The sequence below is a fragment of the Dipteris shenzhenensis genome, chromosome 21, assembly GCF_047967505.1.
Source record: "Dipteris shenzhenensis isolate YYH24624 ecotype China chromosome 21, Dip_SZ_1.0, whole genome shotgun sequence".
NCBI lineage: Eukaryota > Viridiplantae > Streptophyta > Polypodiopsida > Gleicheniales > Dipteridaceae > Dipteris > Dipteris shenzhenensis.
The window spans coordinates 50,170,345-50,184,005 of NC_141616.1; positions in this window are offsets into that span (position 1 = coordinate 50,170,345).

Genomic DNA, 13,661 nt, shown 5'->3' on the forward strand with positions numbered 1-13,661 from the left:
ATCCTGCACCCTAAAGTTCATAGAGTGATAAACCTACTAACACCTCATATTTTCGTGCCAAAACATCACCACTATTGCAATGACTTTTGCACTTAGGATGTCTCCCTTTTCTTACGTTTTGTTGAAGCCCATAGACTACTCAGATCGGGATGATCATGGATTACTTCCACTCTTTGTGCATCTCTTGAGAGTTTCTCCAAATAGCAAGGACATCTGTAGAAAGCAGATGGGATGCAAGATGTTTGACGAGCACATCATACACATGCTTAATACAACACATGTCAGTGGTTGCCTAAACCATCTTGGTGGTTGTTTGTGATCGAGCTTTGGGATACTTTACTTGTTTCATTTCTTGATGCAACGCAAGTTAGTGGTTGCCTGAACTAGCCCGATGGTTGTTTGTGATTGAGCTTTGGGATAGTTTACTAGGCTAGCTTGGACTTAATGTGATTGTCCTAAACCAGCCTGGTGGTTGGAATATCATGAAACCATGTAGCTGGTTCAGCTTAAACACCAGAACCAGGCTGGCTTGGATTTAATGCGATTGTCCTAAACCAGCTCGGTGGTTGGAACATCATGCAATCATGGTTAGCTCAGCTCAAATGCCAGTTATGTGATTGTCCCAAACCAGTGTGGTTGAACAGAAAGTAACAGCAATATATTTTGCAATTAAACAACAATATATTGTTATTTTACTAAACCAACCAAGTGGTTGGAACATCATGCAACCATGGCTGGTCCACCTCAAACTCCAATGTGGTTGGATAGACATTAGTTGTTGACCGACTCGATGGTTGAAATTACTGTGTTTCTTAGTACTTAAATTAGTTAAATTTAATTTGCACATACAATATTTTGTTTTGTTTTCCTCATATTACAAAAAGGGGCTTACATGTTGGGTCATTAGACAAATTGTATCTCAATTTTATGGATTAGAATCCTAATATTTCAATTGGGTAGAGGAGCTTTGAGCATTAGAAGCTGTGGTACATCAGGAAACTCGAAGGCAAGAATGTTTGTTGTTGTCAATTTGCTAAACACACAGAGGCTTTGACCTTTGCATGCAAGCTGTGACTGACTTGAGATCTAGTCATATTGGAGCATTGCAATATTTTCGTGCCAAAACATCACCACTATTGCAATGACTTTTGCACTTAGGATGTCTCTCCTTTTCTTACGTTTTGTTGAAGCCCATAGACTACTCGGATTGGGATGATCATGGATTACTTCCACTCTTCATGCATCTCTTGACAGTTTCTCCAAATAGCAAGGACATCTGTAGAAAGCAGATGGGATGCAAGATGTTTGACGAGCACATCATACACATGCTCAATACAACACATGTCAGTGGTTCCCTAAACCATCTTGGTGGTTTTCTGTGATTGAGCTTTGGGATAGTTTACTTATTTCATTTCTTGATGCAACACAAGTCAGTGGTTGCCTGAACCAGCCCGGTGGTTGTTTGCAATTGAGCTTTGGGATAGTTTACTAGGCTAGCCTGGACTTAATGTGATTGTCCTAAACTAGCCCGGTGGTTGGAATATCATGCAATCATGTGGCTAGTTCAGCTCAAACACCAAGACCAGGTTGGCTTGGATTTAATGTGATTGTCCTAAACCAGCTCGGTGGTTGGAACATCATGCAATCATGGTTGGGTCAGCTCAAACGCTAGTTATGTGATTGTCTCGAACCAGTGTGTTTGAACAAAAAGTAACAACAATATATTTTGCAATTAAACAACAATATATTGTTATTTTACTAAACCAACCAAGTGGTTGGAACATCATGCAACCATGGCTGGTTCACCTCAAACACCAATGTGGTTGGATAGACATTAGTTGTTGACCAACTCGATGGTTGAAATTACTGTGTTTCTTAGTACTTAAATTAGTTAAATTTAATTTGCACATACAGTATTTTGTTTTTTTTTCCTCATATTACAAAAAGGGGCTTACATGTTGGGTCATCAGACAGATTGTATCTCAATTTTATGGATCAGACTTCTAACATTTCAATTGGGCAGAGGAGCTTTGAGCATTCGAAGCCCTGGTACGTCAAGAAACTCAAAGACGAGAATGTTTATTGTTGCCAATTTGCCAAACACACATAGGCTTTGACCTATGCAGGCAAGCTGTGAATGACTTGAGATCTAGTTGTATTGGAGCATTGCTCCATGGGGATCAATCCCCATGTCTCCCTGATGAATGTGCAGTTTGTAGGCCATCCGGATCCTCATCATGTGTCATAAGAACGGCCACCTGGATCGTCATCATATGTCCCAAAAAATCACCACACTTGTTTTTGTAAATCCCAAACGATAGATTAACCCCATGCTTGTTTTTAGTATATACCAAACAACCATTGTGCTTGTTTTTAATTATCTAATGGGACATCATTGTATCTACTTGCATTTTTCCTGGTTGCACATAAGGAAAATAGCTCCCACAAATACACTGGTTCTCTGTAACTATTATCAGATTTCAAGCACCGAGCTCGTGAAATATTAGAAAATGCATTTGTTCATGGTGTCCCCTTTAGGCTAGTTCTCTTTAACTATTGTCAAATTTCAACCATCGAGCTGTGACCAGAAATCCATGGGTGACCACAAATCCTAAACGAATGAATTGCATGACATTGATCTTGTAATAATAGAAGCAAACTACCGCGCTGGTGGCAATTAATATCCTAGTGTGCAACCAACCACTGCATTGGCAAACACTTATGCTGACCACTTATCCTACACTACCGCCTTGCTATTAATATCCTAAAATGGATCTATATTCCTCTTCCAAGCGATCAATCTCATCTACAACAATCTTGGGTTGTCGAGGGACCCCTTGCGAAATGGCTTCATCAAGCTCAAGACAAGCGGCAGGAAAAATGTCATTGCCTCTGTGGCTTTCCATCTCTGTTCCTCTACTATTCCTTCACTCAAGACCTATTGGGTTTTTTAACTAGTTTGCTCACGTGCTATCCAAGCTATAATTGTTCACATATTCTAATCTCTCATATCAAGCTGTCTTGACATGCTCAACGATGTAATCCAGTGAGATCTTTGCCATCTTTGAAGACCCGTGTACTGATAGATTCCCCACACATTACATTTATGAATATAACAAGTTAGTTGTATGATAGTTAAGGCTAGAGGAGGTAGGCACTAGCTAGAGGAGGTAGGCACTGGCAATAAAATGCATTTTTGTTGGTTTAGAATTACCTGCACCCCCACAAAATATAACCTTTAGTAAATCCCAAACAACCACTGCACTTGTTTCAATAACAATAAATCCCAAACAAGGGAAAATGTAAATCTCTAACAGTATACTAATCCCAAACAACCAACGAGTTTGTTTTAGTGACAATCACTGTGCATGAGGAACCATCTAATTCATAGGTTCACATTAGCATTCAATCAGAATCACACTATAATAACAATGATTGTGCATGAGGGACCATCTAGTCCACAAGCTTAGATTAGCATTTAGTCAGTTTATCACGCTATAATAACAATAGTTTAGAATGAGAACTATTGTTATTACAGCCTAATGAACCGACTCAATGCTAATCTGGTGTCTTGTTTTGATCTTGTCTTTCTTCAGTTGACTATAATAACAATGACTTTGCATGAGGGGCCATCTAGTTCACAGGCCCAGATTAGCATTGATTCAAAATCAGACTGTAATATTCATGAGGGACCATCTAATTCATGTGCTCAGATTAGCATTAAGTTGGAGATAGATTGTAAGAACATATTAGACTGTTAGAATTTTTCAATGATCGAGAAACCATCTAATCGCATGTCATGAGCAACCATCTAATCACACGTCATGGCTAGATGATGATGTATATGATTGCCTACACTAGGCTGGGCTACCAGCAATGTTGGGTGTATGTGCCATAGCTCCTCCCCCTCATCCCATTTAATTATTATGATCTTGTCTCCAATGATTGAGAAATTCTTCCATGGCAACCATCTAATCGCTCGTCATGGCTAGACGATGATGTAAATGACCGCCTAGGCTAGGCTAGGCTAGGCTACCAGCAAGTTGGGTGCATGTGCCACCGCTCCTCCCCCCTCATCCCATTGAATTATCATGATCTTGGCTCCAATGACCAAGAAATTCTAGCATGGCAACCATCTAATCGCACATCATGGTGGCTAGATGATCACGTAGATGACTGCTTATGCTAAGCTGGGCTACCAGCAAAATCCAGTGTGTGGATTGTGTGCTCTTAGCAGTGATAGGCACCCAGAGTTGCACAAACTGATATAAGAAATGAAGGGGAAAAGAGCTAGAGGGTGACAAGTCTAGCTATAAAAAGTCCTCAAGGACAGAGAAACAATTCACCGCACCCATGAAAATTTCTCTCCTACACCCTTCCACGCTCTCTCCAAGCCCCCTTCTACCCCTATGATGAATCTTCTACTACACCCTCGATGCCCCTTCGTAATGCTTCCCAAGTCATGGGATCAATTGTTTGCCTTGGCTCTCCATCCTACAACACTCCACCAGCCATAGCCATGACCAAGGGAGTTGCAAGATGGGGAGCCAAGAGAAATGGGTCGTCGTTGTTCCGCCAGGCACTGGCTGAGAACTCAACTTGGTGATGAGACTCTCATAATTGAGCACAACCTTCGGCACTAGGGAAGGAGAAATCAACTTGGTGATAAGCTACTATAACACATTGAGAGCATGCATCAGTGTGCTGAAGCTCACCACCAGATTGAGTTCCTTGTCCACTATCAAATGTTGTGCTCGATTGAGCTCATCACTAAGTTGAGTTCTCTCTGGCAGTGCCTTGAAAGAAGTTGCTATGATGAAGACGATTCCTTGAAAGAAAACCCTCATGACCAACCATGTTGCAGGATGGGAAGCCAAGGGAAACGGGTCATTGTTGGTCCATTAGGCACTAGGAGAGAGACAGGAGCGAGTGCACATGCAAGGTCGATCCTCTAGCATCTACACCCAAAGGACACATATTTGAAGGGGGTAAATTGTCTATGTTAGCTGATTGTCCACCCCTCCATCAAAATGAGATGTTAACACCATATATAGTTGCTTTGTCCGGCCCACCATTCTCCAATGTGTCCCTTGTAGAGGAACAAAATGCAGACTACAGGAGATTGCTATCTATATTTCACAAGAAACACCCTCATGTCTACTTGGAAGAGGAGGATGTCGATCAGATCTTCACCATCCCTTTACAGGAATCCCTTGTAGAGAACCAGTAGACATGTGGACTTGGACCATCTGGCCCCAACAAAGACTCTGGAAAAAGTAGAAGAACATGCTATACTAGCCATGTTTGAGGAGTTGGGGGATGTGATAAATATGGCTGACTAGCTGAATTTCAGTGACAGATATTCATGGCTAAAGAGGTCCCTACATCTCATGTAGTGCATCATGGATGACACCTTCACCCAACTGGGTGCTATCATCTTTAGTTCAATAAGCTATACACATAAACTACTTTCCCAACAACAATGCTTGAAGCTAGAATTTGAAAAAGCCCAAGCCACACATCAACAAGCCTTAGAGGTGATGCTTCAACAGTAGATTTAGGGCTGGAAAGAATAGAAAGAATCAAGAATACATGAGCGGGACATAACTTGTAGGACATAGCTTGGAATATTCAGGGGGCACCCAAAGAATCGCCACCTAAGGTGACCTAACTCAAAAACGGGAGTGGCAGGCCGACATGGTAGCTTTGTGCGGCCACCATACCACTGAGGTAACCAAATTGCATCATGAATTTACTCAATTGCAAGACTCTTTGACTTCATCAATGTCTGCAAAGGAAAAATCATATTCTCAGGTGGTTGAATTGAAAGAGAAGCTTTCAACAATGGACGATGAGTTTACGAAACTTCGTGCATAGCTTGCCAAGCTTCAGAGCTTGCACACCACCTTCCAAACATGGCATGATCATTACTACATGCCTATCACTGTTATAAAGCAAAGTGCCATAACCTAAGGAATATCATGGATACGATTGAAGTAGAGGAAGAGACTACCGCCATCCCCCCTCAGTGATATATGGCCACACATTCTCTCTTTTTTTTGTTCCAGGATCCACTTTCTGAACTTTGATAAGCAGATTTGCTCTCATTGTATATATCATTGAGTTCATCTTTTATGATGTTCTCTATTTCCTTATATTTCCACTGCAGCATTGTGATAGCAAAGAAAATGTTGCAGACATCTTTTCCCTAGAATCATCATCTTGATGGAAGGCCTACTTTGATGTTGATCTTGAGGGAAGGTGTTGAGGAACCATCTCAACATCATATGTTCAATATATGCATAGCACTAACCCAATAGAGTGCTATAAAGAAAAGGGTTAGAAACAATAACCCTAACTCTAAAAGGGTTTATATATATTCTACATTTTCAACTAAATCTAGTGTACAATTAGTCATTTGTGGTGTTCTCTCTAGCTGTGCACTCTCTCCTCATCTCCACTCCTCTCCTCTCCATATTTGTTCAATATCAACATGCAACGCCGATGGGTTCACCTTGAGAAATGGTTTGTTGTGGACACTCTCAAGCAATCACCATGTCGTCAAGCATTGACCACATGTCGCGACCATGTGTCAACACATGTCAACCATATGTCATCAGGAGTTTACGACATGTCGACCATGTGTCAAAACATGACAACCATATGTCAACCACAAGTTCACCTAGAAGTGCCATATCTGAGGTGACCTTCTCTGGAGCTGCGCACATGGAGAAGCTCTAGACTCAACATGAGCCAATGCATTCAAAGGTATTGCCATGTGTGCTAAAAATCGGAGGTGGTGAGTTGCACATGGCAAAGACGTGTTCAATGGTTCAGTATTTCAGTGGTGCAATGCTCCAGCTCACATGCACATGGAGTATTTACACCACCTAGACCAAAAGAGGTTGGTGAGTCAGGAGGTTGCCTAAACCATTAAGAGATCCAATAGTGCAACGACTATCTCCAATGGCTAAGGAGATGAGAATCACCAATCAAGGAAAAGGGGAGAAATTCTTAGTGGGGGAGGGACCCTCTACAGGGATGAGGATGAAGGAGAAGGGGAGGATGGGGGGCAACATTTGGTGGAGAGCATTCACCATTGAGCATTAGGTGTTCGGCAAGAGAGAGAGAGAGAGAGAGAGAGAGAGAGAGAGAGAGAGAGAGAGAGAGAGAGAGAGAGAGAGAGAGAGAGAGAGAGAGAGAGAAGAGTGTGAGGAGAGATAGAGGCTAGAGCTACGAGCTCGTCGAGAGGAGAGTGTGTGGAGAATATAGGGACTTGAGCTATGAGCTTGCCTCTTATACCTCTGTGTCCACTATGGGGATAGACCTCTACATTCTGGCTCTTGTGACTTGTGATGTGGTTGCTATTCCAGTGATGTGTACTTCGGCCAACCTAGTCACTCCCCTGCTTATCATGTTGATATCAATTTACAAACTCCTTCCCTCAAACTCATTCGATAAGGGAACCCAGACTACTACTAGCCATTTTTATCAAAGTAGGGAGTCACATTTTGCTACAAAATACACTAAATTACTTTTGGAGTGAATGCGAGCTCAGGTAGAATTGACCCCCAATGTACCTACGAAAGAATGTTTGAAAGGCTCGCCCATTCAATTTGGTTTCCGCAACCATTCATTGGCGATAATTTTAGCCTCTTTATGTGTTGAACAATGAATGGGCAACCAGTGCCTTTGATGACAAAATTTTGGGATTCGTAATCAGACAACAGCAAGCTTTTGCTACACAAAGAGATGCCATTTAACTAATTAATAATGTGCCTCCATTACAAAAAATTTGGACTCAAAAAGGGGCCCTTTGGAGAATTACTAAAATATTAGAGGCTTGGATAAGGGAATATGGTATCCATGAAGGAGATTATGCCATGTGGACTTCTCTATAACAAAGGCTCCCCAAACCTAGGGGAAATTTCAAATTTTTTTCAAAATACCCCAAAAAATGGCATTGGTGGTTCACAATAAAAACTTATCTTTGGCAGGCCTACCCTAACCATGTTTGGCCTCCTTGTTTTCCTCCCATGGCAAACCCCTAGCTAGAACTATGCTCACGTTTTCCATTTGGTTCAACCATTTGGCCCAAACTTTGACTTCCTAACCAGCTCTCCCCCTATTCTCTCTCTTCCAAAATGTTTCAAACATTCATTCCCACCACTTTCTAGCAGCTAATTTCAAAATATCTTCTTTCCACTCTTGCTTAGTCATTCTCTCTCCTCTTTTCTCATGTTTTTCTTCCACATTCGAAAATCTCTCAGAGAAACTTATGTCCAAGCACTGTTCATCCCTCTTCTCTTCCATTCAACTTTGACACAACTTTCTTATGCCTTGTATTTCTTTTACAGACTTATATCCATCTACTTACAAAGAGTGGGAGCTTACAGCATGCATAACTGCGGTGTTGCATGTCCTCCATGTTGAGATCGGGAGTCTTCAGTATGAAGGTCGCACACCATCAAAATTAAAAAAGGATGGGATCTTCTTCTATGACTCAATGTTCATTGTGCCAGATGAAGAAGGACAGTATGGTAGATTAGAATCTCTTCCCTTGCCCTCTTTTGATAGTCCAGAATTCCAAGCATGGAGATAAGTAAATCATATAGAAATAGAATATTTAATGATGTTAGAAATTCTATGAAGCCAACTACTGGTGGAAGAAATGCTAGGTTGAGTGGTTTCTTCCATTTCCATGCTTTGTTGATTTCTTTGCAAGTTGTAGGCAATGGCTGTCTGAGCTATTTGACAATGGATGGATGACAAGAACATGTCATGCCAAAGATTTAGTACAATGTCGATTGAACACTTTAGATGTGACATTTCGATGAGCAAATCTTACAATTCTTGTTTTTATAAAAAATGATAAGGATACTATGTATTAACAAATCCCAAATTTTGTAGGTATTTCATTGGAAGGAAAAATCTTTGCATGACTTTCACATATAGAAAGTTTAGATGGAAGAACCTTTAATGGGAAGCAATTGATGATGATCTGCACGATGGGACTCACAGTCCTATTGTTGAGGTATCAATTTATCGCAGATCCTGGTTTAATGTTGGAATTGGAAGAGGAGTGGACCATGCAATTTATTAGGGAAGAATTGTAGTTGGCAGCAGCAAGCCCTCCCCAAGACTATTATTTTAGACTTGATAATCGCAAAGCTAGAGATAGTAGAGACATGATGGCAGGTATTTCATAATATCCAGTTTCTTGGATCCTTAGTGCTTCAACAATGCACTTGGCAATGAGGCATTGTTACATGTATGAACAGAAATCATAAATAATACAAAGTGTTGTTTCACTTATTAAGTCTACAAAGGGTTTAGAGTACAAAACCCAACCAAATTTTATTATTTTAAACCCAGGACATCCTGCCACTACCACTTGCCCCTGCCACTCCATTTTTGGAAACAATTAGGGCTATGGTTTTGTAATTTAGGAAAAAAATATTAAAAAAAAAACCAATTTGGGAGGCCACTCATACCCTAGCAACCATGTGCATCATTTGTGGGTTTTTTTGCTTGAAAATGATGCACATGGTTTCTAGGGTCTCACTGGCCTCCCAAATTTTTTTTAGGCAATAAAAAATAACGTTAAGGGTTTAGGGTACAAAACCTAACCAAATGTTATGACTTTAAACCTAGGACATCTTGCCATTGTCACTTCCCCTGCCACTCCATTTGTGGAAAAAATTAGGAATATGGTTTTGAAACATAGGAAAAATAATAGGTTTGTGGTTTTTATTCAGGCCACATGGAATACAATTAGTTTTAGGGAATAAAAATTAGGGTATAGGGTTTGGGGTTTAGAGTACAAATCCCAACAAAATCTTATGATTTTAAACCCAGGACATCCCGCCAATGCCACTTGCCCTTGGCACATGCCCCTGCCACTCCATTTGTGGAAACAATTAAGGTTATGGTTTTTTCACATATGAAAACTAATATCTCTAAAAAATCATGTTTGGGAGGCCGTTGAGACCCTAGCAACCATGTGCATCAATTTTATGCCAAAAAAAACCCTGCAAACGCAAAATCCGACATCATGCGACCAGAGCCTAGTTTCTATGGATTTTGGGCTTGCAGGGGTTTTTTTTGCATAAAATTGATGCACATGGTTGCTAGGGTCTCAATGGCCTCCCAAAAATGATTTTATAAAGATATTATTTTTCATTTGTGAAAACCCTTATTCTTATTAATTTTTGAAAAATGATATTTTATTAATTTATATTTGGGCTTTGATGTAATATGTTGGTTGCAGGATATCTTATGGGTTGCTGAATATACCGAATGCAAGGGTGGAACCAAAGGGTCTTTTGGGGGGTATGGCTTCGATCAACCACTACATCAACAAAGTGGCTCAGCACATTTTGGTGTTCCATCGACAATTATCGCTAGCTGGAAAGATGAACATCATGAAGCTCAGGGTCCTCAATCGGACGGTGAAGATGAGGCCCATTCGTCCAAATCGTGTTATTCTAATTAGGCATAGTGTAGCTTTATTTTTGTTCTCAGACACACAATCCGGTCCTCTACGTAGTATTATAGCTATTGTAGGGCTAGCTGGCATTATAGATCCCCAGGCTATACAGGATGAAATTGTGTAGTCCTCTCTACTTCAGCAAGCAAAAAAGGGATCTGAGCAAAGTAAGAAGAAGTGTAGACTAGAGTAGCTTATGCATTCAAGTGAGTTATCTTTGTGATACTACTCTATGTAAATAAAGAATACCATTTTCAAATTATTTTCTCTTCCCGCTATAGAACATTCTTTCCTTTTCCATGTTAAGTAAAATTGAGTATTATTTCCTTTGCATATTCTATTGAGATTTGTGTTTATTATTTCATTTTGCTATTGTATACGTCATCAGATGGTCTTTCGTAAGTAAATGTAAATTGCATGTAAGTAAATTAATGGATTACAAATACACTGAAAATAAATTTGAGATTGCACATACAAAGACAATTCTAAAAAAGACATTTTATTATATTGAAAAGAGGCTGAAACAAGATAGATGTCCATAGGCAGAGTACAAGATAGATGCTTGTAGGCAGAGTACAAGGCGAAGCATACAAAATCCCTAAGTGCCCTTGGGCTTCCTAAGATGTATACTAAATTGCATGTCTATGGTAGTCACCATGACCCTTTTCTTATGGACGGCAACTAGCTGGGTGTCATCCATGAGGTTTACTAGGTAGGCCTCAGCTGCATGCTATATGGCAAGCAAGGCGTCTCTAGAAATATGCCAAGGAGCATCCACAACCCTACGCCTATCAAACAGGGATGTTGGGCTAAGGTTGAGTCTTGCATGACCTCACATACCACCCTTGTCAAGCTCGCCATCGGGATGAGCAAATCAATGGACTTTTGAAACTTTCTAATCTCTCGAAGTGCCACCATCCCCGGCTTGAATCTGTATCATCTCACTATAGGAGGGCCTCTTTGCCCTTGCAAAAATAGGGCACTCGTCACATGATGTCGGATTTAGGGTTTTCAAGGGTTTTTTTGCTTGAAAATGATGCACATGGTTGCTAGGGTTTCACTGGCCTCCCAAATTTGATTTAGGCAATAAAAAATAAGGTTAAGGGTTTAGGGTACAAAACCCAACCAAATGTTATGACTTTAAACCCAGGATATCCTGCCATTGTCACTTGCCCTTGCCACTCCATTGGTGAAAAAAATTTGGGTTATGGTTTTGAAACATAGGGAAAATAACAGGTTTGTGGTTTTTATTTAGGCCACATGGAATACAATTAGTTTTAGGGAATAAAAATTAAGGTTTAGGGTTTAGAGTACAAAATCCAACAAAATTTTATGATTTTAAACCCAGGACATCCTGCCATTGCCACTTGCCCCTGACACATGCCCCTGCCACTTGCCCCTCCCACTCCATTTGTGGAAACAATCAGGGTTATGGTTTTTTTACAGATGAAAAAAATATCTTTAAAAAATCATGTTTGGGAGGCCACTGAGACCCTAGCAACCATGTGCATCAATTTTATGCCCAAAAAACCCCTGCAAGCCCAAAATCTGACATCATGCGACCAGAGCCCAGTTTCTGCAAATTTTGGGCTTGCAGGGGTTTTTTTTTCATAAAATTGATCGCATGGTTGCTAAGGTCTCAATGGCCTCCTAAACATGATTTTTTAAAGATATTATTTTTCATCTGTGAAAACCCTTATTAATTCTTGAAAAATGATATTTTAATAATTTATATAATCTTTGGGTTTTGATGTAATATGTTGGTTGCAGGATATCTTATGGCTCGTTGAATATACCGGACACAAGGGTGGAACCAGAGGGTCTTTTGGTGGGGGGATGGCTTCGATCGGCCACTACATCAAAAGAGTGGCTCAACACATTTTGGTGTTCCATCGACAATTATCGCTGGATGGAAAGATGACCATCATGAAGTTGAGTGTCCTCAGTTGGATGGTGAAGATGAGGCTGATCCATCCTACTGCAAATCATGTTGTTCTGATGAGGCGTAGTGTAGCTTTATTTTTTTGCTCGGACATACGATCCGGTCCTCTCCATAGTATTATAGTAGCTATTGTAGGGCTAGCTGGCATTACAAATCCCCAGGCTATAGAGAATGAAATTGTGCAGTCCTCTCTGCTTCAGCAAGCAAAAAAGGGATCTGAGCCAAGCACGAAGAAGCGTAGACTAGAGTAGCTTATGCATTCAAGTGGGTTATCTTTGTGATACTACTCTATGTCAATAAAGAATACCATTTTCAAATTATTTTCTCTTCCCGCTATAGAACATTGTTTCCTTTTCCATGTTAAGTAAAATTGAGTATTATTTCCGCATGTTCTATTGAGATTTGATGTTTATTATTTCATTTTGCTGTTGTATATGTCATCAAAAAGTCTTTCATAAGTAAATGTAAATTGCATATAAGTAAATTAATAGATTGCAAATACACTAAAAATAAATTTGAGATTGCATATACAAAGACAATTCTAAAAAATACATTTTATTATATTGAAAAGAGGCTAATACAAGATAGATGCCCGTAGGCAGAGTACAAGGCGAAGCATACAAAATCCCTAAGTGCCCTTGGGCTTCCTCAGACGTACAATAAATTGAATGTCTGTGGCAGTCACCGTGACCCTTTTCCTATGGATGGCAGCCAGCTGGGTATCATCCATGAGATCTACTAGGTAGGCCTTAGTTGCATGCTACATGGCAAGCAAGGCATCTCTAGAAATATGCCAGGGAGCCTCCACAACTCCACGCCTATAAAACAAGGATGTTGGGCTAAGGTTGAGGTCCCGCATGACCTCGCATACCACCCTTGCGAAGCTTGCCATCGGGATGAGCAGGAAAACCATTAATAGTACGAGTGAAAAAGACTCATTTCTCTTGGAATTTCTTACAAAACAAACAAAATTTTCAGAGTTTTCAAACCATGAAATAAAACAAAACAACAACACTACACAAAATGAACTATGAACCTTCATAATCATAGTGTTGCATTGTTCCAAAGATTATCTCACCTGAACCTCCATACAAGTTGCATGGATGGACCCCAAACCTTCACAAATGGTTCAAAATCATGCACCCTTAGAGATTGCAGCAAGGAAAGTAACTAGTATTGAGAGATGGGCAAAAGAAAAATTGATTCTCATGCATCAACAATTGCAATGCC